The following is a 26,963-nucleotide window of genomic DNA, read 5'->3' on the forward strand; positions in this document are numbered from 1 at the left end:
TTCAGGCTGTTCTCGATTGGACTCCACCTGAAACCGTTAAACAAGTTAGGAGTTTCCTTGGTCTAGCCAGCTATTGTCGCCGCTTTGTTGAAAACTTCTCCAAAGTAGCCAAACCCCTCACGGAACTTCTCAAGAAAGATAAAAGGTTTGAGTGGTCCCCACAGTGTGAACACAGTTTTCAGGAACTGAAAAGGCGCCTGACTTCTGCTCTCATACTTGTGCCACCGGATTTCACTAAAGACTTTATTATCTACTGCGACGCCTCACGATAGGGACTAGGTTGCATTCTTATGCAGGATCGTCATGTGATTGCCTATGCATCTCGACAGTTGCATCCACATGAGGAGAATTATCCTACACATGATCTAGAGCTTGCAGCCGTAGTCTATGCACTCAAGACCTGGCGACATTACCTACTTGGTAAACGTTGCGAGATCTACACCGATCACCAGAGTCTCAAGTATATCTTCACCCAACCGGATCTGAACCTTAGGCAAAGATGTTGGTTGGAGTTGATCACAGATTATGATCTAGGGATTACCTACACCCCAGGCAAAGCCAATGTCATGGCTGATGCTCTAAGCCGTAAATCCTATTGCAACAATTTCATGTTGCAGCAAGGCCAACCACTTCTCCATGAGGAATTCTGTAAGCTTAATCTTCACATTGCTCCTCACGGATTCCTTTCTACCCTGGTGGCGAAACCTGATCTTAAGGATCAGATTATCGCAGCTCAAAAGCAAGACACAAGGATTTCCCGGATCAAGAGAAACATTAAGAAGGGAGTTGGTGGATGTTTCTCTATGGATGATCGTGGTGTTGTTTTCTTTGAGAATCGCTTGGTGGTTCCCAAGAATCAACATCTGCGACAATTGATTCTTAAGGAGGCGCATGAATCTCCTCTCACGATTCATCCCGGTAGTACTAAGATGTATCAGGACCTACGCCAGAGGTTCTGGTGGACTAGGATGAAGAGAGAAATCGCTCAGTTTATTGTTAACTGTGATGTTTGTCGTCGCGTTAAGGCAGAGCATCAAAGACCTGCTGGCACCCTTCAGCCTTTAGCTATTCCTGAATGGAAGTGGGATAAAGTTGGTATGGACTTCATCACCGGTTTTCCCAGGACCAAGAAAGGGAATAACGCTATCTTCGTAGTCGTTGATCGTCTTTCCAAAGTGGCTCACTTCCTTCCTGTTCGAGAGAGTATCACTGCTAGTCAGCTTGCTGACTTATACATTTCTCGAATAGTATCACTCCATGGTGTTCCACTAGAGATCAATTCAGACCGCGGCAGTCTTTTCACTTCCCGTTTCTGGGAGAGTTTCCAAACTGCCATGGGAACCCATCTTTCCTTCAGTACCGCTTTCCACCCTCAGTCGAGTGGTCAGGTGGAACGGGTCAATCAAATTCTCGAAGACATGCTTAGAGCTTGCGTTATCTCTTTTGGTATGGATTGGGAGAAATGTCTTCCTTTTGCCGAGTTTGCTTATAACAATAGCTATCAATCTAGCCTCAAGAAAGCTCCTTTTGAGGTTCTCTATGGACGAAGATGTCGAACACCTTTGAACTGGTCAGAAACCGGTGAAAGACAATTCTTTGGACCGGACATGATCCAGGAGGCAGAAGAGCAAGTTCGCATCATTTGTGAGAATTTGAAAACAGCCCAATCTCGTCAAAAGAGTCAGTATGATCGTCATCATAAGGATATGCCTTATGAAGTTGGCGAAAAAGCTTACCTTCGGGTTACTCCCATGAAGGGTACCCATCGTTTCGGTATCAAGGGCAAGTTGGCTCCTCGTTACATTGGTCCTTTTCGCATTCTCGCTAAACAAGGAGAGGTTGCCTACCAATTGGAACTACCCCCACATCTTTCTCGAGTTCATGATGTCTTCCACGTCTCTCAACTCAGGCGTTGCTTCTCGGATCCCATCCGCGGAGTGGACCACGAAACGCTTGATCTCCAAGATAACCTCACATACCGAGAGTACCCAGTTCGCATTCTTGATCAAGCAGAGTGTGTCACTCGACGTCAGAACATCAAGTTTCTCAAAGTTCAGTGGTCTCATCATTCCGAGAGAGAAGCTACTTGGGAGCGAGAAGATCGTCTTCGACTGGAGTACCCCGCTTTCTTTCCGTCGACCCCTGAATCTCGGGGCGAGATTCTTTCAAGTGGGGGTGAGTTGTCACATCCCTAATCTGGTATGACCTAGACTAGCTAGTCATTTGTGCATCATGTTTAAATTCCATTTAATATTGAAATGGGGATTTGTGGAACCCTCAGAATCATTTTTGAAAATGACCCAAATAAAAATTTCTCCAAAAGGGTCCAAGAAAATGCTCATGTTGCTCTCTGAAAATATTGGACAGAGATAAAAATCAAACCAATATTTTTAAGAGCTCATAGGTATTTATTTTGGGCATTTGGAATTAATGCATAAATATTTGCATTGGAAATATATTAGTTATATATATTAATATATGTCCAAAAATTATGCCACCTGTTGGGGAGCTCTGGAATTATATAGCTAGCTCCTGCAAAAATTGGTATAAGGTAATAAAATGATTTAATATTTTAATTAAATCAAAACAAATGTCAGAAAAATAGAAAACAGAAATAAAGAGGAGAAACTTACCTGCGGCCCAGCTCCTGTGCGGCCTGGCCGGCCCAGCAGCCAGCGCCGGCCCAGCCCACTGGCCTCCTCTGTCGTCTTCGTCCTCGACAGAGGAAGGGGAGTGTGCCTGGCGCGCGCGCGCACCACCGCGCCACGCCACCAGCCTCCCTGCTTGCCTGGCGCCCTTCTCATCGCCCTGGATGCCCTGGAACGTCGCCACGCGCCGCCCCGGTCCTCTTCCACTCTCTCTCGCTCTCCCTCCTCCCCTGGACATCTCCCTCTCCCCGCACCCGAAGCACTGCCGCCGCCGCAGCTCACCACCGACGCGCTCCCCGCCGTCCCCTCGCCCCTCCGTAGAGTCCACAAGCTCCGCCACGACCCCCTCCACCTCCTCGTCGAGCCATGCACCTCCGGACGGCCTCCATTGTCGCCACCCTCGTCGTCTTCATTGCCGGCTGCCCGAGATCGCCGACGACGCTCCGGCCGCACCAGTGCTTCCCCGAGCCCGCTGACGCCTTCGCTGGATCCACCGTGAGCTTCTTCCCGTTTCCCCTCTCTTCTTCCCTTTGTTCCCGCGCCGTAGCCCCGTTCCCCACCATGGCCGAAGCCATCGCCGCCGCAGCTCCTCGCCGTCGTGGCCACAGCCGCCGCAGGCCGCAGCCGAGCTCGCCGTTGCACTTAGTGCACTCTGGCGAGTCGTGCGGACCCACTCGCAGCCTCCCTAGTGCCCCGCAGCCCGTTCCCGATCGAAGCCGAGCTCCGGCCGCCGCCGCGAGCTTTGCTCCGGTGAGCTCCGGCCTCCCCAGCTCCTCCCACCTGCCCCTCCAGATGCGCGAGAGCCCGGGCTACGCCCCGGTGCTCTCCGACGCCGTCCCCGTGGCCGGTATCACGGACGCCGCCGCGTCCAGAGGTCGCCGCCGATGACCTCGCCGGCTTGACGGGTGGGCCCCGTCGGCCAGGTGATTAGCTTAGTGCTAATCACCGTTAACTAACCCCCCCTAACACTGACAGTGGGCCCCAGCGCCACTAACTTTTAATTAGGATTAAATTAACCCCCTGTTTAACCCCCTGTCACTAACGTGTGGACCCCACACGTCAGGTTTGACCCCAGTCAGCCGCAGTTGACTGCTGACGTCGTGCTGACGTCATGCTGGCGCAATAATATGATTTCTGGATTTAAATTAAATCAAGAAATTCCAGAAATTGATTTAAACTTCAAAAATTCATATCAATTCAACCGTAGCTCAGATTAAAATAATTTATATATGAAAAATTATCAGAAAAATGCAATCTTTCCATCTGTACTAGTTTCATGCATGACAAACCAACTTATACTTGCTGTATAGGTGAAAACACATTATGGCATATATAAGAGCTTACTTTGCAGATGCATTTGAGCTTATGGTTCAAATGGACTTCAAACCAAATGATTACTAGTTGCATTAGCTCAAACAGCATCACATCTACATGCCATGTTCATGCATCATATTGTTGCATATGATTGTGTGTTGATTGCCGGCACCGTTCCTTCTCGATAGGTCCTGCTCCGGAGCCGTTCCAGAGTACCTGTCTGTGAAGCAGTGCCTCCTCTGTTGATTTACCAGGCAAGCAAACCCCCTTGTTCATTCCGATACAATCCTACTCTCTCGCTCCTGCTCTCAGTTATTGCATTAGGACAACAACGATTCTTCTGCTACTTTGTGCTGCGGTAGTTGAACCCATTCCTCTGCATGACCTGTCATTGCCACAGTAAATAGTTGAAACCCACTAGCATGTGTAGGAGTTGATTGAAGCCATTGTTGCGTTCCTACCATGCTATGCCTGCTATTGCTTAGAGTTGTGTCAGGTCTGATTCATTGGGAATGAATTGGAGTGTTACGATATGTTCTGGTGCTAAGAGTTAAGTGTGTGAACACGATTTGGTAAAGGTAGCGGTGAGAGGCCATGTAGGAGTACATGGTGGGTTGTCTCACTAGAACCGTCCTTAAGCACCGAGTTCTATGTATGTTGTCCAATGACTCGATACTACCACACATTGGGCTCCGGGCGCTCCAAGCCCTCTCGACTTATTAACCAACTTGATCTCTGTCCAGGAGTCGCAACTAGTTTCTGGTGTTTGTAGGTAGTGTTAGTAGTCTACCAAGTGGCACCCGGCCAGGTGGGCTTGGGACAGACTAGGCACAAGTGGCATGGTGTACCAAGCATAGATCCATCCGGCGAGGTGGGCTTGGGAACCCTGCACACATCGTTTGGGGCCGTGAGTGAAACCCCGGCCGGATCTCCTTGCGGATGGAACCCGAATAGGCGATAAACCTGGATTAGAGTCTTGTGTGGTTAGTCAGGTCGTGGCCGACACCCTCGCCAGGCTTCCGCTTGAAGGTTGCCGAGATACATGACGTGTACATGGCGGTAAGTGGCGAGAGCGTGTGTGAAGAAGTACACCCCTGCAGGGTTAACATGATCTATTCGAATAGCCGGGTCTGCGGTTATGGGCTTCTTGGATGCTTACATGGTACATAGACAACTTGAAGTGGATACCATAAAATGCTCAAGACAAGTGTGAGTGCTATGGATGGCCTTCTCGTAGGGAGACGGGGATGAATCCATAGTAAGTGTATTGTGTGGTGATTAGTGGACTCGTGTACGTTGTCTCACCTCAAGAGTTTCTGGTAGTCGTAGAACAGGATAGCCACAGAGTCAAAGCTAGCTTGCTGCAACTAAACCCCACATTACTCTCTTGATACAAATGCATGTATGATAGGATCTGATGTAAGTCTTGCTGAGTACCTTTGTACTCATGTTGCTTTATTTATGTTTTTGCAGCAGAGACTTCGGTCTTACTAGTGTTCTCTTGGACTTCGACGAGTAGCTTGTACCTTAGCTACGATCTTGATCGGACGTTGTAGATAGTCAGGCTTTCAGCCTTTTTCATTTTTCGATGTCTGTACTCAGACATGTAATGCTTCCGTTTGTTGCTTGATTGCTCTGAATGTTGGGTCATGTGACCCCTGTTTGTAATAATGCTATGATGGTTCTTCTGAGCCTTTATCTATATGAGTTGTTGAGTTATGCTGTGATGCCATGTTGTATAGCACATACTTGCATGTTATGCGTACGTGTAATGTGTATTGCTATGTGTGGGATCTGACTATCTAGTTGTTTATCCTTAGTAGTCTCTCTTACCGGGAAATGTCTCCTAGTGCTTCCACTGAGCCCTGGTAGCTTGCTACTGCTCCGAAACACTTAGGCTGGCCGGCATGTGTCCTTCTTCATTCCTGTGTCTGTCCCTTCGGGGAAATGTCACGCGATGAATACCGAAGTCCTGTTAGCCCGCTACAGCCCGGTTCACCGGAGTCCTGTTAGCCCAGTGCTACAGCCTGGATTCACTCGCTGATGACCGACACGTTCGATGCTGGGTCATGGATGTCTGTCCCTGTAAGTTAGTGCCACTTTGGGTTTACGACTAGCCATGTCAGCCCGGGCTCCTTATCATATGGATGCTAGCGACACTGTCATATACGTGTGCCAAAAGGCGCAAACGGTCCCGGGCAAAGGTAAGGCGACACCCGTGGGGATACCGTGCGTGAGGCCGCAAAGTGATATGAGGTGTTACATGCTAGATCGATGTGGCATTGAGTCGGGGTCCTGACAGAGGCCCAGCCCGTATTACTGTTTTTTTGCCTATTTCAGTATTTCGAAGAAAAGGAATATCAAACGGAGTCCAAACGGAATGAAACCTTCGGGAGCATGATTTTTGGAACGAACGTGATCCAGAGGACTTGGAGTGCAAGTCAAGAAGCAGCCGAGGCCTCCACGAGATAGGAGGGCCCCCCCTATCGCGCGCGCCCCCTGTCTCGTGGGCCCCTCGGGCGGCCACCGACGTACTTCTTCCTCCTATATAAGCCTACGTACCCCGAAAACATCCAGAGAGCCAACAAAACATAATGTCCACCGCCGTAACCTTCTGTATCCGCGAGATCTCATCTTGAAGCCTTCGCCGACACTCTGCCAGAGGGGGAATCGACAATGGAGGGCTTCTACATCAACACCATAGCCCCTCCGATGAGTTGTGAGTAGTTTACCACAGACCTACGGGTCCATAGTTATTAGCTAGATGGCTTGTTCTCTCTTTTTGGATCTCAATACAATGTTCTCCCCCTCTCTTGTGGAGATCTATTCGATGTAAACTCTTTTTGCGGTGTGTTTGTCGAGATCCGATGAATTGTGGGTTTATGATCAAGTTTATCTATGAATAATATTTGAATCTTCTCTGAATTCTTTTATGTATGATTGAGTTATCTTTGCAAGTCTCTTCGAATTATCAGTTTGGTTTGGCTTACTAGATTGATCTTTCTTTCCATGGGAGAAGTGCTTAGCTTTCGGTTCAATCTTGCGGTGTCCTTACCTAGTGACAGAAAGGGTTGCAAGGCACGTATTGTATTGTTGCCATCGAAGATAAAAAGATGGGGTTTATATCATATTGGTTGAGTTTATCCCTCTACATCATGTCATCTTGCTTAAAGCGTTACTCTGTTCTTTATGAACTTAATACTCTAGATGCAGGCAGGAGTCGGTCGATGTGTGGAGTAATAGTAGTAGAAGCAGGCACGAGTCAGTCTACTTGTTGCGGACGTGATGCCTATATACATGATCATGCCTAGATAATCTCATAATTATTCGCTTTTCTATCAATTGCTCGACAGTAATTTGTTCACCCACCGTAATATCTATGCTATCTTGAGAGAAGCCACTAGTGAAACCTATGGCCCCCGGATCTATCTCTTATCATATTTGCTTCCAATCTACTTTTATTTGCATCTTTACTTTTTGCATCTATATTGTAAAATACCAAAAATATATTTATCTTATCATACTATCTCTATCAGATCTCACTTTCGCAAGTGGCCGTGAAGGGATTGACAACCCCTTTATTGTGTTGGTTGCGAGTTCCTTGTTTGTTTGTGTAGGTGCGTGGGACTTTTGAGGAGCCTCCTACTGTATTGATACCTTGGTTCTCAAAAACTAAGGGAAATACTTACGCTACTATTGATGCATCACCTTTTCCTCTTCAAGGAAAACCAATACAAGCTCAAGACGTAGCAGCCAGTAGGCAAGCTTTTGGGCTTTCTGGTTTCTCAACGGGGTATTGAAACTAACCCGGAAAAAATTAAGGCTATTACTTCCTTGGCTAAGCCGGCGTGTGTCAATGATGTTCAACGTTTGGCGGGTCGTATTGCGGCTTTAAGCCGGTTCATAAGCCGGTTGGGAGAGAAGGCTATCCCTTTGTATCAGATGATGAAAAAGACAGATAATTTTGTTTGGAGTGATGTTGCTAAAGAGGCGTTTGAAACCTTGAAGAAACAGCTGGCTGAGCCACCAGTTCATGCTACTCCTATTAATAAGGAGCCGTTGTTATTATACGTGGCTGCTAATGCCCGGGCTGTCAGCGTAGCTATTGTGGTGGAACGGAAGGAAACAGGCAAGGAATATCCGGTTCAGAGGCCGGTCTATTACATCAGTGAAGTGCTTATTGAATCCGAGCAGAGATATCCGCATTGGCACAAGCTTGTTTATGGGGTGTTCATGGATAGTCGAAAGCTCAAGCAGTATTTCTTCGGTCATCCTATCACTGTGGTTAGTTCTGCCCCTTTAGGGGATATTATTCAAAACAGAGAAGCTACAAGTAGAGTAGACAAGTGGGCTATTGTGACGCCCCCGATTCAATCGTACACTAATCATGCATGCAAACGTGTACGATCAAGATCAGGGACTCATGGGAAGATATCACAACACAACTCTAAAAATAAAATAAGTCATACAAGCATCATATTACAAGCCAGGGGCCTCGAGGGCTCGAATACAAGTGCTCGACATAAACGAGTCAGCGGAAGCAACAATATCTGAGTACAGATATAAGTTAAACAAGTTGCCATAAGATGGCTAGCACAAACTAGGATACAGATCGAAAGAGGCGCAGGCCTCCTGCCTGGGATCCTCCTAACTACTCCTGGTCGTCGTCAGCAGCCTGCATGTAGTAGTAGGCACCTCCAGTGTAGTAGTCGTCATCGACGGTGGCATCTAGCTCCTGGGCTCCAAAGTCTGGTTGCGGCATCCGGGAAGAAGAGGAAAACGGGGGAAAAGAGGGAGCAAAGCAACCGTGAGTACTCATCCAAAGTACTCGCAAGCAAGGAGCTACACTACATATGCATGGGTATATGTGTAAGGAGGCCATATCAGTGGAATGAACTGCAGAATGCCAGAATAAGAGGGGGGTAGCTAGTCCTATCGAAGACTATGCTTCTGGCAGCCTCCGTCTTGCAGCATGTAGAAGAGAGTAGATTGAAGTCCTCCAAGTAGCATCGCATAGCATAATCCTACCCGGCGATCCTCCCCTCGTCACCCTAAGGAAAAGCGATCACCGGGTTGTTTGTGGAACTTGTCTGGGTGTGTTTTATTAAGTATCCGGTTCTAGTTGTCATAAGGTCAAGGTACAACTCCGGGTCGTCCTTTTACCGAGGGACACGGCTATTTGAATAGATAAACTTCCCTGCAGGGGTGCACCACATAACCCAACACGCTCGATCCCATTTGGCCGGACACACTTTCCTGGGTCATGCCCGGCCTCGGAAGATCAACACGTCGCAGCCCCACCTAGGCACAACACAGAGGTCAGCACGCCGGTCTAAATCCTATGCGCGCAGGGGTCTGGGCCGATCGCCCATTGCACACCTGCATGTTGCGTGGGCGGCCGGAAGCAGACCTAGCAACCTCCATTACAAAAGAAGTCACGTTACGCGGTCCAATTTGGCGCGCGCCACTCGGTCGCTGACGTCACGAAGGCTTCGGCTGATACCATGACGTCGAGTGCCCATAACTGTTCCCGCGTAGTTGGTTAGTGCGTATAGGCCAGTGGCCAGACTCAGATCAAATACCAAGATCTCGTTAAGCATGTCATTATGAAGTAACCGCGGACGCCGACCAGGGCCAGGCCCACCTCTAGCCTAGGTGGTCTCAACCTGCCCTGTCGCTCCGCCACAAAGATCCACACAGAGGGTCGTCGAGACAAAGGTCCTTTCAGCCCCCAATCCGAGAATCACTCGCGCGTACTCAACGAGCCGACCCAACTTTAGTCACCATCTGTATAGTATGTATATATGTATAGTATATACCCGTGATCACCTCTCGAGTGATCACGGCCCAATAGTATAGCAAGGCAGACTAACAAGAATGTAGGGCCAATGATGATAAACTAGCATCCTATACTAAGCATTTGGGATTGCGGGTAAGGTATCAATGACTGTAGCAACAATGACAAGCTATGCAACAGAATATGAGTAACCGAATAGTAACATGCTACACTACTCTAATGCAAGCAGTATAGAGAGGAATAGGCGATATCTGGTGATCAAGGGGGGGGCTTGCCTGGTTGCTCTGGCAAGAAGGAGGGGTCGTCAACTTCGTAGTCGAACTGGGCAGCTGTAGTGTCGGTCTCGTAGTCTATCGGAGAGAAGAGGGGGAAGAAACAGTAAATACCATGCAAACATAAGCATGACGATCCATGACATGACAATGAGCGGGGTTAGGTATGCCCTAACACGATAGTAGGTGATACCGGCGAAAGGGGGAAACATCCGGGAAAGTATCCCCAGTGTTTCGCGTTTTCGGATTGGTGATCCGGAGGGGGAAATTTGCGTGTTCGATGTGTTAGGGATGTGTGGCGAACGAACGGGCTGCATATCCGGATGCGTCTCATCGTTCTGAGCAACTTTCATGTACAAAGTTTTTCCATCTGAGTTATGGTTTATTTGATATTAATTTTCAAAGTTTTAAATGATTTTTAGAATTAGCAGAGTTAATTTAATCAAAAAGCATTTATGATGTCATCATCACGTCAGCAGTCAACTCTAACTGTTGACTAGTCAAACTGACAGCTAGGTCCCGCTGTCACTGACACAGTTTAAATAATCAGAGTTAATTAGCTTAACTAAAAGATTTGGTTAACTAGATTCAATTTATTTTAGTTAGCAGAATTAATTAACTTAATTAATTCACTAATTAATTAATTAATAATTTATTTATTTATTTTAGATTTGTTTTTTACTTCTAATTCTCTTTTTTAAATGTTCCAGGGGCTGGGCCCCACATGTCAATGGCCCTAGGGGCCTTAACGGGCACCCGGCCGTGCGGTTACAGGCACGGCCGTAACGTGCGCCCGCTTGGAGGCCCGAGGCCACCAAGGGGGCCGCCGGCCACGGCGGTAGCTGGAGCATCGCGGCAAGGGGGCGTCAGAGCGGGGCGGTCGGGCGAGGCAGAGGGTGCCGGGGTGGCGCCGCGCAGGGGACGCAGGCTGCGTCGACAGCGGCTGGCGAGCAGCGGCGCACAGCGGGCGGCTACGGTCGAAGGCAGAGGCGGCGATGGAGTGTGAGCTCGGGAGCGACACGGCGACGTGCAATAGAGAGGGGGAGAACAGGAGAGGGAGGCCGTGGCCTCACTAACGTTGCAGAGACGAGGGTCGGCGAGGCTCGGTGGAGCCTTTGGGGAGGAGGACGGGGACGACAGCGACGTAGAGGAGGAGATCCGACGAGGGAGAGGTCCGAGGGCGACGAGGTCGAGCGGCGGGCATCGCGGTTCATGCAACGTCGAGGTCCAGCCCCGAACCAGTTCTGGATCGGGGAGGAGGATGAGGACGGGGCAACGATGACCCGGCGACCGCGTTGGCTGGGAGGTGAGGCGACGCCGGCGGGAGGCAGGAGGCGATGAGGTCCGGGTGGTGGTGGTGCTCCGGCAACGGTGGTGTGGATGGGGCGGCGACGGTGTACGGCGGTGGCGGGGGCGCCCGGGGCGCGGCCCAGATCCAGTCGGGGAGGTCGAGGGACGGGGCGTCAGGGCGTCGAGTGACGCCGGCGACGGCAAGGGGCGACGGAGCGCCGCGGTGGCGCCGAAGGCGGCGATCGGCGTCGAGGGCGAGGCCCTGGATCCAGAAGGGATCGGGCAGAGGAGGGGTGTGGGGATGGGGGGGTTGTGCGGTCGTGGGTTAGGGTTACAGAGAATGGGGGGGGTTAGTAGTGGGTTAGGTGGACCGGGGTGGGACGGCCTGTTGGGTTGGTTGGCCCATGGGGGGAGGGGTTCCTTTCTTATCTTTTTCTTTTTATTGCTTAGTTTCCTTTTATTTTTGTTTTAGTAAAATACCAAAATGGCACCTAATTTGATGTTACCAAATATGCCACTGCCACATTAACTAGTTACCTAAACCAAAAATAGTTTTGTAATTATCTGTTATTTAAAAGTATTTAAATAATAATTTTCGCTACTGTTTTATTCATCTTATTGCATTTAAACGTTTTATAAAAGTAGGGTTTATTCACCTATATTACTTATGAATTATTTGTCACATCCAGAACATTTTAGTTTTAATATTTGAAAACTTTTATCATTTGACTCGACTTTGAAATTGAATTCAAACGAGATTTGAATCATCGCGAGATTAGGAACAGTAACCATGGTGACGTGGCATCATTAACAGAGGTTTATTGTAGCTTAATTATCCGGGTGTCACAATTCTCCTCCACTACAAGAAATCTCGTCCCGAGATTAAGAGGTAGAGAAGGGGGAAGGTCTAGTTACGAAATTCTAACGGATCTTCTCGGCCTTGGTTGCTCTTCTCGAAGAGGTCCATCCATTACATTGATGTCTGCATCTCTCTGCTTCAGGTCATCATGGTGAAGTCATCCTTTTCTTTGGGAACTCCAACGTACTTACTAATCGGTAAGGGGCAGCTCGGCTACGACAAAATGCTTATGAGGGAAACAATCTGGGGTTAACCCATGAATGAGCATAAGAGTATCTCTCGAGTTGAACATATAAAATACATCGAGAGTAAGGTACGAAGGTACAATAAGTGGTTCCAAGCGGATAGATAGTTGCTCGAAGTCTGAACCAGAGTGAGAAAGGGGTTCAGAGCAGCGAGAGTAAGTATTGCATCTGATACCAGAATAGAGCACTAGGAAGGTGGCCCGTGAATTAAATACGAAGTCAAGTGTGAGGAATAACCATTAGAATCTGGGTTATAAAGAAGAGTCAGGTTTCAATCCAGTGGACCTGTGGGTTATGGGCCCACCATGTGGGTTGAAAGTAGGAAGGGTGGTGACATCTTGCACAGCCGCGACTGGGAGGCATGTCAGTGAATAGCTTGTCAGCTATGCTGGCAACAATTTCGGTACCAAGGACGGGGAACGAAGAGAGCAATTTTCCTGCTTGTTGATCGAGGCGAACCAATTGGCAAAGTTATCACCTAGCGGTGGTTACCGGAATGTCATCAACAATAGTAACAGGGTCTTACAGACAGAGTGGTGCAACAAGGTGCCTACCTAAGCAGTGAATTATTACTGCTTAGATCATATAGATCACAAGAAAGATTAAACAAAATAATGGAACGAAAAAGGTGATCATCAGATTAAACAGAACAATGGAAAGGAAAATGTGTTTAAACACTTATTTCAGGGGTATATCCTTCCCAAGGGCAAGCAGAGCATGATATCCATGACGGGATATTACGTAGAAACCCTTTAGGAAAGGAGAAACTTCATGCCATTACCCATACAACGGTATTAGGGTAATTGATAAAGAAAATTTAGCATTTGTGCTTCAAATGTTCTTATCGAAAATCGGAGTACCACAGACATGCTTCGAGATAGCATTGACATGGTCTTCAAGCAAACGTCAGACTTCGGATACACGTAGGATCCATCAGGAACAACTTGTAGAATAAGTTTTACAATTTCCTCATGGAAGAATGGATATCCTTGCTAAAAGGAAATTATAATAATGGGCCCTCCGGTCAGGTGTGCTAGGCATGACATCACCTTACCAGGTCATATGACGACTAATGTTATAACTCTTGAAAATATGTTCCAACCATCATATCTGACCGAGGTTCAGATCCGATTGGTGTTTGGATACCTCAGACTCAGGATGCCTGAGAAGAAAAGGTGCAATGCAATTGACGAGATGACATTATAAGATTCTCGGGCAATGAACTATGAAAGCGAGTTCTGAAACAAGAGTTCATCATTAAACCAAGGAGAGGATGAGGAGGTGGCTGATGGACTCAGCGACAATCCATCGAAATTTCCAAAGGATGGATTTCCACAATTACGTGAACAAGGGGATATCATTTGTCAGATCAAATGATATAATGAGGTACACTCAAGGAAAACATACCCAATTAAACATTGGTTGTAAGGTGCACCTGAGATATGTGCTTAGGTAGAATGATCAATGTTGGATGGTGATCCGACAACCAATGGTCTAGGAATGAAATGTCGACCATTAACTTCAAAGCAATCGGGTCGCTAGAAGTATGTAATCCAAACAGCACCGTTCGCTTGTTGGTATCCTAGTTAGAATCAATATGAGGACCAAAAAAGAATGGTGATGGTGAGAAGTACCACTATACCAAGAATTCTTAAGAGGTGGTGAAATTCTCACGACATTCTTGGCATAAAAGATGGTAATACTCCAAGGTAAAGGAGAACAAATGCTGGATAGCAAGGATCACAAGGTATACACACAACGCGAACAAGTTTGTGTTGAACAGAAGGCAATAAGGTGGTCGATGATAACACAAATCATCGAGGGCAAGGATGGTATTTCTCATCATGAATTCAATTGATATCCAGGAAGGAGTCAAGATGTTGATAATGATCACGAGAAATTTTGTCGAGAGATTTCAAGATGTAATCAATCGGCGATGACATCAAGTCAAAGGAATGATGGAGCGAAAGGTTAATGGATCCAAGGGTATGACACAAACTCCAAACCAAGATTGTTGTCCAAAGCGAAATGATATGATGAGGAAGATCAACGTAAGCTTAGCTCATCATCGAAAATTGTGCTTCGGAAAGAAGGACCAGATAGCACAGTTAAAAAGTTGCACGATAATGATATAGCCGATTAGACTAGGAATGACTTGAAGGGTTATTAAATCATAAGCAACGGAAATTACTTAGAGTTATTGAATCGTAGTGTGGAATCGATTTACTTAATGGTGTTCTCGAGTGACTAATAACTCAGAACCCGAGGGAAATTGGAATTGGCGAGAATAATAGTTGATGAAGAACTCATAAGAAGTTATGTAGTTCCGTGGTATTCTTGAGATACCAGAGTGTAATGCTCGACGGTAGATCAAAGTAAGGGTTGGATAGGTGCAATGATCTGCAGAAGACCAGTACTTCAACTTGTCCGAGAAATGGTATTTAAAAGGAGAACATGGCCGGAACAACGATTGAAAATGCCAGATCCCAGATATAAGATAAACTTATACCAAGGAAATATTTATTTGAAGAGAAGCTTTAATGATACGATCTACATCGTTTCCATGGGCATGAACACAAAGTTCAAGGTCGACTCCCACTTCTCCAATGCGTGACCATTCATTCACTGCTCTAATAAAAATGATTTCAGTGTGAAATCCTATCGGGTGAATTACTAGAGGAGTATGACCCGTGAAAAGTTTTTGGGTCACACAGATTAAGGAAGGCATAACATTCAACCCATCGGGATATCTTAGAAACATATACTACAAGTTCCAAGAGTAAATATCACCAGCTCGAAAGCAGAGCATGGTTGGCCAAATCAGAGAATAGGATTTACTAATGGCATTATGTATCAGGGAAGAATTCACAAGGCGGTTAAATATCAAGGACATTGCCGAATAATAATCCAACAAAGGATTTGACGGTCGATAGCAGAGCTGATGTGAGCATCAGCACACAACCAGTTGAAGAAAGAATGCAAGGGCATCGTATTATAGAACATCTGAATGATTCGATGCTTAGATAACAAAGGAATTGAGATTTCCAAACCAAAGGATCAGAAAAGGTCGCTCTGATCAAGGGTGGATAAGTTCAACAGACCTAAGGGTACAATTGACGACAAATAGATTGCTCAAGAACAAGCTCATGTTTAAAATGATGTCTGAGACGGAAAGATAATTTAAAAGGATCAACCGATGATTGCGTGCATTCGCACTCATGTTGAATCAATAGGATCAAAATGACGGTGCCTAAGGATACTAACGAATATTGCCAAACATATGGAAAGCATCCATAATGTAAGCAGACAAGTATTGCAGAGCAATAAGCTACTAAGGATTTCTGGAGGATCGAATAGTATTTCGAAGACCATTGTGAAACACATGAACAACTGGGGATGAACGGCTACTCGATAAGTATGAGGAATTATCTGCAGGTGTATTCATGTGGTAAAGAACTGCAAGGCAGTAAGCTTAGAGGATTCTCGGGACAATAGAGAGTATTTCGGGGCATCTTGTAATAACAAGATCAACAGGGAATGATTGTATGAATGGCAAGTGTATGCAGTTTTCATAGGGGTTGACGATGGAAGGAAATCGTAAATGCGATGGCACAAAGACTTGAGAGCACATCGTAGAGTATCTTCGAAATCTTCTGGTGCAGCAGGCGGTCATCGGTAACAAGGGGCTCTCCGGGTGGAAGTGATCACGAGATCCTAATGTTCGAGTTAGCAAAATTCATTTAACCCGAATAGAAGAGAGATTAGATTCCCAGAGTATAGACGAGGAGCAAAAGATCCTAATACCACCCAATGGCGACGTGGGCCCATAAGGCATGCAGCCATGTTAGTAAAACAGTTTTCATCGACTAGACTCGACTTCGGCTAAGGAGTGTGGAAGGGGGATTCCTACAGGCAGTCGGCTCTGATACCAACTTGTGACGCCCCCGATTCAATCGTACACTAATCATGCACGCAAACGTGTACGATCAAGATCAGGGACTCACGGGAAGATATCACAACACAACTCTAAAAATAAAATAAGTCATACAAGCATCATATTACAAGCCAGGGGCCTCGAGGGCTCGAATACAAGTGCTCGACATAAACGAGTCAGTGGAAGCAACAATATCTGAGTACAGATATAAGTTAAACAAGTTGCCATAAGATGGCTAGCACAAACTGGGATACAGATCGAAAGAGGCGCAGGCCTCCTGCCTGGGATCCTGCTAACTACTCCTAGTCGTCGTCAGTAGCCTACACGTAGTAGTAGGCACCTCCAGTGTAGTAGTCGTCGTCGATGGTGGCATCTAGCTCCTGGGCTCCAAAGTCTGGTTGCGGCATCCGGGAAGAAGAGGAAAACGGGGGAAAAGAGGGAGCAAAGCAACCGTGATTACTCATCCAAACTACTCGCAAGCAAGGAGCTACACTACATATGCATGGGTATATGTGTAAGGAGGCCATATCAGTGGACTGAACTGCAGAATGCCAGAATAAGAGGGGGATAGCTAGTCCTATTGAAGACTACGCTTCTGGCAGCCTCCGTCTTGCAGCATGTAGAAGAGAGTAGATTGAAGTCCTCCAAGTAGCATCGCATAGCATAATCCTACCCGGCGATCCTCCCCTCGTCGCCCTGAGGAAAAGCGATCACCGGGTTGTCTATGGAACTTGTCTGGGTGTCTTTTATTAAGTATCTGGTTCTAGTTGTCATAAGGTCAAGGTACAACTCCGGGTCGCCCTTTTACCGAGGGACACAGCTATTTGAACAGATAAACTTCCCTGCAGGGGTGCACCACATAACCCAACACGCTCGATCCCATTTGGCCGGACACACTTTCCTGGGTCATGCCCGGCCTTGGAAGATCAACACATCGCAGCCCCACCTAGGCACAATAGAGAGGTCAGTACGCTGGTCTAAATCCTATGAGCGCAGGGGTCTGGGCCCATCGCCCATTGCACACCTGCACATTGCGTGGGCGGCCGGAAGCAGACCTAGCAACCTCCATTACAAAGGAAGTCACGTTACGCGGTCCAATCTGGCGCGCGCGCTTGGTCGCTGACGTCATGAAGGCTTCGGCTGATACCACGACGTCGAGTGCCCATAACTGTTCCCGCGTAGTTGGTTAGTGCGTATAGGCCAGTGGCCAGACTCAGATCAAATACCAAGATCTCGTTAAGCGTGTTATTATGAAGTAACCGCGGATGCCAACCAGGGCCAGGCCCACCTCTCACCTAGATGGTCTCAACCTGCCCTGTCGCTCCGCCACAAATATCCACATAGAGGGCCGTCGGGATAAAGGTCCTTTCAGCCCCCAAGCCGTGAATCAATGGCGGGTACTCAACGAGCCAACCCGACTTTAGTCACCATCTGTATAGTATGTATATATGTATAGTATATACCCGTGATCACCTCCCGAGTGATCACGGCCCAATAGTATAGCAAGGCAGACTGACAAGAATGTAGGGCAATGATGATAAACTAGCATCCTATACTAAGCATTTAGGATTGCGGGTATGGTATCAATGACTGTAGCAACAATGACAGGCTATGCAACAAAATAGGAGTAACCGAACAGTAACATGCTACACTACTCTAATGCAAGCAGTATAGAGAGGAATAGGCGATATCTGGTGATCAAGGGGGGGGGGCTTGCCTGGTTGCTCTGGCAAGAAGGAGGGGTCGTCAACTCCGTAGTCGAACTAGGCAGCTGCAGCGTCGGTCTCATAGTCTATTGAAGAAAAGAGGGGGAAGAAACGGTAAATACCATGCAAACATAAGTATGACGATGCATGACATGACAATGAGCGGGGTTAGGTGTTCCCTAACGCGGTAGTAGGTGATACCGGCGAAAGGGGGAAACATCCGGGAAAGTATCCCCGGTGTTTTGCGTTTTCGGATAGGTGATCCGGAGGGGGAAAGTTCCGTGTTCGGTATGTTAGGGATGAGAGGCGAACGAACGGGCTGCGTATCCGGATTCGTCTCGTCGTTCTGAGAAACTTTCATGTACAAAATTTTTCCATCTGAGTTATGGTTTATTTTATATTAATTTCCAAAGTTTTAAATGATTTTTAGAATTAGCAGAGTTAATTTAATCAAAAAGCATTTATGATGTCATCATCACGTCAGCGGTCAATTCTGACTGTTGACTAGTCAAACTGACAGCTAGGTCCCGCTATCACTCACACAGTTTAAATAATCAGAGTTAATTAGCTTAACTAAAAGATTTGGTTAACTAGATTCAATTAGTTTAGTTAGCAGAATTAATTAACTTAATTAATTCACTAATTAATTAATTAATAATTTACTTATTTATTTTAGATTTGTTTTTTTACTTCTAATTCTCTTTTTTTAAATGTTCTAGGGGCTGGGCCCCACATGTCAATAGCCCTAGGGGCCTTAACGGGCACCCGGCCGTGCGGTTACAGGCACGGACGTAACATGCGCCTGCTTGGAGGCCCGAGGCCACCAAGGGGGCCGCCGGCCACGGCGGTAGCCGAAGCAGTGCGGCAAGGGGGCGTCAGAGCGGGGCGGTCGGCCGAGGCAGAGGGTGCCAGAGTGGCGCCGGGCAGGGGACGCAGGCTGCGTCGGCAGCGGCTGGCGAGCAGCGGTGCACAGCGGGCGGCTACGATCGAAGGTAGAGGCCGCGATGGAGTGTGAGCTCGGGAGTGGCACGGCGACGTGCAACAGAGAGGGGGAGAAGAGGAGAGGGAGGCCGTGGCCTCACCGATGTTGCAGAGACGAGGGTCGGCGAGGCTCGGTGGAGCCTTTGGGGAGGAGGACGGGGACGACGGCAACATAGAGGAGGAGATCCGGCGAGGAAGAGGTCCAGGGGCGACGAGGTCGAGCGGCGGGCGTCGCGGTTCGTGCAGCGTCGAGGTCCAGCTCGGAACCAGTTCTGGATCGGGGAGGGGGATGAGGACGGGGCGACGATGATCCGGCGACCGCGTTGGCTGGGAGGTGAGGCGACGAGGTCCGGGTGGTGTGGACGGGGCAGCGACGGTGTGCGGCGGTGGCGGGGGTGCCCGGGGCGCGTCCCAGATCCAGTAGGGGAGGTCGAGGGACAGGGCGTTAGGGCGTCGAGTGACGCCGGCGACGGCAAGGGGCGACGGAGCGCCGCGGTGGCGCCGAAGGCGGCGATCGGCGTTGAGGGTGAGCCCTGGATCCAGAAGGGATCGGGCAGAGGAGGGGCCTGGGGATCGGTGGGGGGGGGGATGTGCGGTCGTGGGTTAGGGTTACGGAGAGTGGGGGGGTTAGTAGTGGGTTAGGTCGACCGGGGTGGGCCGGCCTGTTGGGTCGGTTGGCCCATGGGGGGCCTTTCTTTTGTTTTCTTATCTTTTTCTTTTCTTTTTCTTTTTATTGCTTAGTTTCCTTTTATTTTTGTTTTAGTAAAATACCAAAATGGCACCTAATTTGATGTTACCAAATATGCCACTGCCACATTAACTAGTTACCTAAACCAAAAATAGTTTTGTAGTTATTTTTTATTTAAAAGTATTTAAATAATAATTTTCGCTACTGTTTTATTCATCTTATTGCATTTAAACTTTTTTTAAAAGTAGGGTTTCTTCACCTATATTACTTATGAATTATTTGTCACATCCAGAACATTTTCGTTTTAATATTTGAAAACTTTTATCATTTGACTCGACTTTGAAATTGAATTCGAACGAGATTTGAATCATCGCGAGATTAGGAACAGTAACCATGGTGACGTGGCATCATTAACAGAGGTTTATTGTAGCTTAATTATCCAGGCATTACAGCTATTGAGCTTGGACCTCATGGTTTGAAATATATGCCTCGCACGGCCATAAAATCCCAAGCACTTGTGGATTTCATCAATGACTAGACAGAGCTGCAGATGCCTGAAGAGAAGCCAGATAACACATATTGGACTATTCACTTTGATGGTTCCAGGCAATTGGAGGGCTCGGTGGCTGGAGTTGTCTTAGCTTCCCCTCGAGGTGACAAGTTTTGTTATGTTTTAAGGTTGATGTTCCCTTGTACTAACAATGCAACTGAGTATGAAGCCTTGCTCCATGGTCTTCGGATGGCTAACGAGATGAATTTAAGCCTGGTGAGATGTTTCGGCGACTCAGACTTAGTGGCTCAGCAAGTTTTGGGCAAGTGGGATTCTAAGGATCCACTCCTGGCGGCTTATCGCCGCGAGGTTGATGCTATTGCTGGGCACTTCAAGGAACATAAATTGATCGTAGGAAAAATGAGGCGGCTGATGCCTTGAGCCGGTTGGGGTCCCAGCATAAGCCGGTACCACCTAACACTTTCTTGGATATTTTACATAACCCCTCAGTTAAGTTACCTACAGAGGACGATCTTGCTATTCTTGACCCGGAGGCACAATTGGTGGCGACTCTTCACAATATTCCTGATTGGACAGTTCCATATTTGGCTTATAACCCGAGGCGAGTTACCTGAGGATGAAACCTTGGCTAGATAGATAACCCGGCGGTCTAAATCGATGACATTTGTCAACGGAGAGCTACACCGTGGCAGTGTTACTGGGGTGTTTCAACATTGTGTCTCTCCTGAAGAGGGTCGTGAAATTCTTCGTGAGATTCATGAAGGAAATTGTGGTCATCATGTTGGCTCTAAATCTCTCGTGGCTAAAGATTTTCATCGGCTCATGTTGATGCATAGGATTTGGTTAGTAAATGTGATGGTTGTCATAAATTTTCACGGCGAGCTCACATGCCGGCTCAAGAATTGAGGATGATTCCAATTACTTGGCCGTTTGGAGTTTGGGGGCTTGATATGGTTGGGCCTTTCAAAAGGTCCAAGAATAAGAAGACCCACCTTTTGGTGGTAGTTGACAAATTCACAAAGTGGGTTGAAGCAGAGCCCGTTAGTAAGTGTGATGCGGCAACAACAGTTTTGTTCATCAAAAAGGTGATTTTCGGCTTTGGTTTTCCCCACAGCATTATAACTGATAATGGCACTAATCTGTCCAAGGGTGCTATGAAAGAGTTTTGTCAATGTGAGCATATTCGACTTGATGTATCCTCAGTGGCTCACCCCCAATCCAATGGTCAAGCTGAGAAAGCCAACCAAGAAATTTTGAGAGGCATCAAGCCTCGTCTTATGGTTCCTTTGCAGAGGATGTCGGGTTGTTGGGTGGAGGAGTTACCCTCAGTGTTATGGAGTATCAATACTACCCCTAATAGGTCTACGGGTTACACGCCTTTCTTCATGGTTTACGGAGCAGAGGTGGTTCTCCCTAGTGACATCCGTCACGACTCGCCCCGAGTGGTGGCTTACGTTGAAGCTGATAATGAAAAAGCACGTCAGGATGCACTTGATTTGTTAGATGAGGAGTGTGACCTCACGGTGGCTTTCAAAAACCAACAAGATCTGCGCCGTTATCACAGCCGTCGGGTTAAGACCAGAACCTTTCAAGAAGGTGATATGGTGCTTCAGCTTATCTAGGATCAAACTGATATGCACAAGCTATCCCCACCTTGGGAAGGACCCTTTATGGTCAACAAGAATCTGAACAATGGGTCGTATTACCTTATCGATGTTCGAGACCATAAGGACTCACGCAAGTCAGAGGAGGAGACCCGCCGCCCGTGGAATATTGCTCATCTTCGGCCTTACTACACCTGAGCCACCGACTCTTGTGATGTACGTATTTTTGACAATGTATATATTATGATGAATATAATAAAGCCGGCATGCCTGATAATTCAGGGCCTCTGTCGTTTTACTTCTTCGAAACTGAGTCTTAATTACCATCTTACTTAAAGAGGCATGACGCCCAAATTACAGGGACCAAAGAGAGTTGGATGCACAGCACATCTCAAACATAGGTACCCGTTGAGCACAGCTCAAAAATATATCACTTGGGGGCTTCTTGTTCAAAGAACACAGCTGAAATTACCCTCTTGATAGGCATGGATGCCAGGTGTATTCACCAAAAATCCAAGTTATCCGGCCTGTATCCAAGATGCTCTTCGACCAGGTAATCCTGGATGACCCGCCCTGTTCTTAACAAGTCAATCTTTTAAAGAGACCCTGAACTTGTTAAGGTTAAGACATTGATTGGGTCATGAAAGAGCCGGATTACAAAGCGCAGGGAGAAGCTCGGGCCGATATGTTGCCTTCTTTGAAACTTGGTTAAATCGACCTATTTTTCATGAAGCTATTCCGACCCCGCCATACTCTCGATAACTTAAACTTTTAAAGACCCTGAACTTATCCAGGTTAAAATCTCGATTGGGTCATGTGAAAGCCGGCTCACAGAAAGCGTGGATACTCCAGCGGCTATCATGCTAGTTTCATTGAAGAAGAAAATTTTGGCTTGGAGGCCTATAAAGGCCTTGTATTTTTTGGATTTCTTTTCCGTTTTGGATTTATATAACTTCCTTTTTCTTACCATTTGGTTGTTACAAGCTGGGCCAAGCAACCTTGTCTATGTCTCATATTTGAGCATTGTTGGGTTTTTTAACCCAGCCTGGCTGTGGATTATAAGTCATCTGTGTATGATGCTTTTATGTACTTAGAAGCGTGGTTCTCTAAGTCTTGGGATATTACCACTTCCTGCATATGGCATTGTAAGTCGGCAATATGTGACAATTGAATAGGGCATTATGTGCTCAAAATTTGGGTTATCACCCTTACCGCACTGGTATCATAAGCCGGCAGTATGATTAAATATCGCAGGTATGATATTTTTTGTTATGAATTTATATGGTTATAATTAAACCAGCCCCGGTTATGCACTGTTCTAGTCACCAGTGGCTTTATATAGAGTATTATTACCCATCCTGTGGTAGACCGCCAGGACACTTGTGATCTGTTTGTAAGCAGGAATAGACTCAAAATTGATAGCACTATAAGCATAAGTAGCAGACCCTCCGTTGGCGGATCAGCAGTGTTGCGCAAAACACAACGTGCATGACGGCACGGCAGATCAAATTTTTACCAGCCTATTACATGACTCAATGAGCCAAAATGATTAAGTGTTTTCAGAAGATCAAATATATGAACTGCCCAGCGGATCAATTTTCTTGGCCTTGACGGCTTGAAGCTTCTGGATCATCCTTCTCCGATTATCCGTCCTCCTCTGCTGCCTGGAAGTTTGGTGATGACCAATCGATGCCACACAAGGCTTGGAATTCAGGTTCATCATCTATAAGTTCGGGCGGATCAACTTCAGGAGCGAAAGTATCTTACGGGCTAGAGGGATCAGATCCATCACTTTATAAGCCGACGTGGGCATCTTCTGGTTCTCCATATCGTAAGCCGGTTGATACTTTGAAATATCAGTCTCATCAGTAATCAGACTGGCCAAGGGATGTATTTCTTTCACACAAGCAGTGAAGTCTTTTTTGTCAAAGGGCATGCCGTCTTCTTTTAAACTTGGATACCCAGTAGCCAGATCGGCTCGATCCATGCTTTAGCCCGGCTTAAAGCCGTCATGGCACCAACTCTTGCAGATGACTGTTTTATCTCTTCAATACTAGCAGGCAGAACAGAAAGTTTTTTCAAGACATCACTCAACAGAGTGGATGCTTGGTTAGTTGGAGAAATTGTGGCCAGTGTGCCCTGAGTTCCAGTATATAGCTGTTCAACAAGCGTATATACGACTTTGAGCTTCACAAGCATCTCTTGACCAAGGTTGCTGCTTCTAGGACCTGTGTAACAATTGCCGATTGATCAGAGGAAGTTTATGACATGAAAGATAAGACTCGGTTATGATATTTACCGAAGATAGCAGAAACCATCTGGGATATATAGCGTTTTAAACCAGCAAGCTCAGCGGTCACCTCTTGGAGAGCAGCTTCCGCTTTTTCAGCCCGCTGTGTCAGAGCAGTATTCTCTTCAGCCCAAGCGGTTCTTTCAGCATCAAAACTGGTCTTCGGTTTTTCTTTTTCATCCAGGCTAAATTTGAATTTTGAATCGGATTTCCGGGTCTCTGATTCTTGGTGCTCTAGCCAGGTTTTCACATCGGTCAATTGTGATTGAAGTTGAGCAGTGGTGTCCTGTGTATGCACTGTTTTAAAATCATGATCATAGTTGGGTTACAGAAATGAAGTCCCAAGCCTTTTGCAAGCAACAACACTCGGCACTTGGGGGCTAATGAGTACGGAAAAATTCTTCATACAAACGTACATATAAACAAGTCCCAAGCACTTTGCAAGCAAGAGCACTTGGCACTTTGGGGCTAATGCATATTGCTCGCTTTCATTATTGTCTTATGATGACCCGGTTGTGCTGTAAACAACCACACACGGCTCATGGGGGCTACAGAGGTAAGCTTTCAATTATAAACAATGGTGAATAGTAGCGGTTCATTCATGCTGAGTAAACCGGCCCTTGGGGGCTACGAACACAATTGTTAAAGACCTGGTATAACTCGGATGGTGCAAGCCAGATTTTGAAGGATGCTATTTATATTCAGGGTTATTCTAAGTGTACATCATATTCAATCCTATCATACACAGTAGACTTGGGGGCTGACAGGATATGCATAACTCATTAAAGCAGGAGTCCATACCTCATATTTTTTATGCATCTGCTTCACCATGTCAACTTCAAGGTCGCGGCTGGTGTGCACTTGGTTGAGATAACTAGAGAATACTTCACTAATGCTCAATTGAGAGTAGTTGGCAACATCAAATCTCACTTTTCGCTTCCCAATATATTCTTCTTTGGCGGAGTGTTTAGCCAAGATAGTAGGTCTTCCCAGCTCTCTGAAGCCGGTGCTAGTGATCATCACGTCATCAGCATGTGTTTCAGCCGGTTTAATTGGGCTTGATGATTCAGTATTCAAAGGATTGTTGTTTGTCTGGTCAACGGAAGGGTCAGGAATTTCTGGTGGAACATCATGAACAGGTTCTTCTGGTTGTGGTACGGAGGTGTCAGATGCTGGAATTTGTTGCTCCGGTTCAGGGACTTTGGGGTCTTCAGCCGGCTTGATCACCTTTGCCTTCTTGCTAGTTTTTGCTTTTCCACTACATGAGTTATGAGAGGTCAGTACAAAGATAAGAACCCAAGGAGGAAGAAAATAATAACTAATTGTTGTTACCCAGGGGCAGTTTTGAAAGCCGGCAGCTGGGTCTGTGATGAGTCACTGGAAGAGGAGCGAGAAGTCTCCTGATACTTTGAATCGGAAGAATTAAGTGGCTAGCGAATGAGACCCGCCAGAGGACAAAAAGAGTTTAAATTTGGGATGACCTCGTTTCGACGTTTCCTTGGAGCTGGAGTATTTGGTAAGCCGGAAGATAATTCTTCACCTTTGCTGGTCCGAGTTTGTCGCCGGCTCTCGTGCTGTTGTTGCTTCAAAAGAAAGTGAGGATCCAGACAAGCTAAGGGGTGTGAAAAGCTTACTTTCTGGGTTACTCGTCGAATTTCTGTCTTGGCAAAGGCTCTGAGTCAGAGTAAATGATAGTTACCTCTTCCTTGACCGCTTGACTGGCCCCCGTATCATCTTGATGATAATCAATGTCAATAAGATAGTTGAAAAAGGAGCAAGGGAATCAAGAGCTACCTCCAACTCAAAGCTGTCGTCCAGTTCAAACAACTCGGAAGTACTTAATTTCTTCTTGTTCTTCTTGGCGGTTCTCTTGACGGTTTTCGTTTTGGCCCTGACTTTCTTGGCAGCCTCATGGTCATATTCTTTATTCCAGAAATCGGATTCAGCCTGTGAAAATCATCAAAGGTTGAGTTAATAGAACATTTGAATGATAAGGAAAAATAAGTGATTTAGAGACTCACATCTGGTGCCGGGTTAGATTCGCAAAATCGGTTCAATCCAACTTTGTTGCATCTTCCAAGCTCTCGTTCAGAAGGGTCTTTGTCAATTCATTGACTGCATTTTCAGTTAAAGAATCGAAGTTGTGGCGCAGTGGATCCTTTGCATCACCCGTATAAGTGCACATTAAGCTGGATCGGCGGCTCAAGGGTATGGTTCGCTAGGAAACCCATCACTGGACCAAGTCAACTCCGATTAACACATTCCCCAGCAGGGTTTTGACCTTTGCGATAGTGGGTGAAAGTTTGGCATGCTCAGGAGCGGTAAGCTTTTCAGGAAGATGATGTTTTGGATCGAGTCGCTGGACACGATAACCCAGTAGTGGATTCTCGTCAGCCGGAGAGGTGTCCTTACAATAAAACCATGTCTGGTTCCAATCTTTGGGTGGCTTGGCAAGTGGGCATAGGGGAAGATAGCATATCTTCTCCGTTGAATTGAGACCCCGCCAAGTTCTAAGCTAGGGCCATTGGTAAATTCGTTCTGCCGGTTCAAATAGAAATATTACCTGAAGAGTTCAACACTGGGCTCCTCTTGAAGGTATACTTCACAAAATACTTGAAAGTTACAAATGTTTGACATGGAGTTGGGTCCAATATCTTGAGGATGCAGTTGAAAGAAGTGCAGAACATCTCGGAAAAACTTGGATCCAGGCAGTGAGAAGCCCCGGTTCATATGATCAGTAAAAACAATGACCTCACCATCTCGCGGCTGGGGTTTTTTCTCACTTGTCTTGGGAGCACGCCAAGACAGGACATCTTTTGCGGGC

Source organism: Triticum aestivum, chromosome 6B, assembly GCF_018294505.1.
Source record: "Triticum aestivum cultivar Chinese Spring chromosome 6B, IWGSC CS RefSeq v2.1, whole genome shotgun sequence".
NCBI classification, from domain to species: Eukaryota; Viridiplantae; Streptophyta; class Magnoliopsida; order Poales; family Poaceae; genus Triticum; species Triticum aestivum.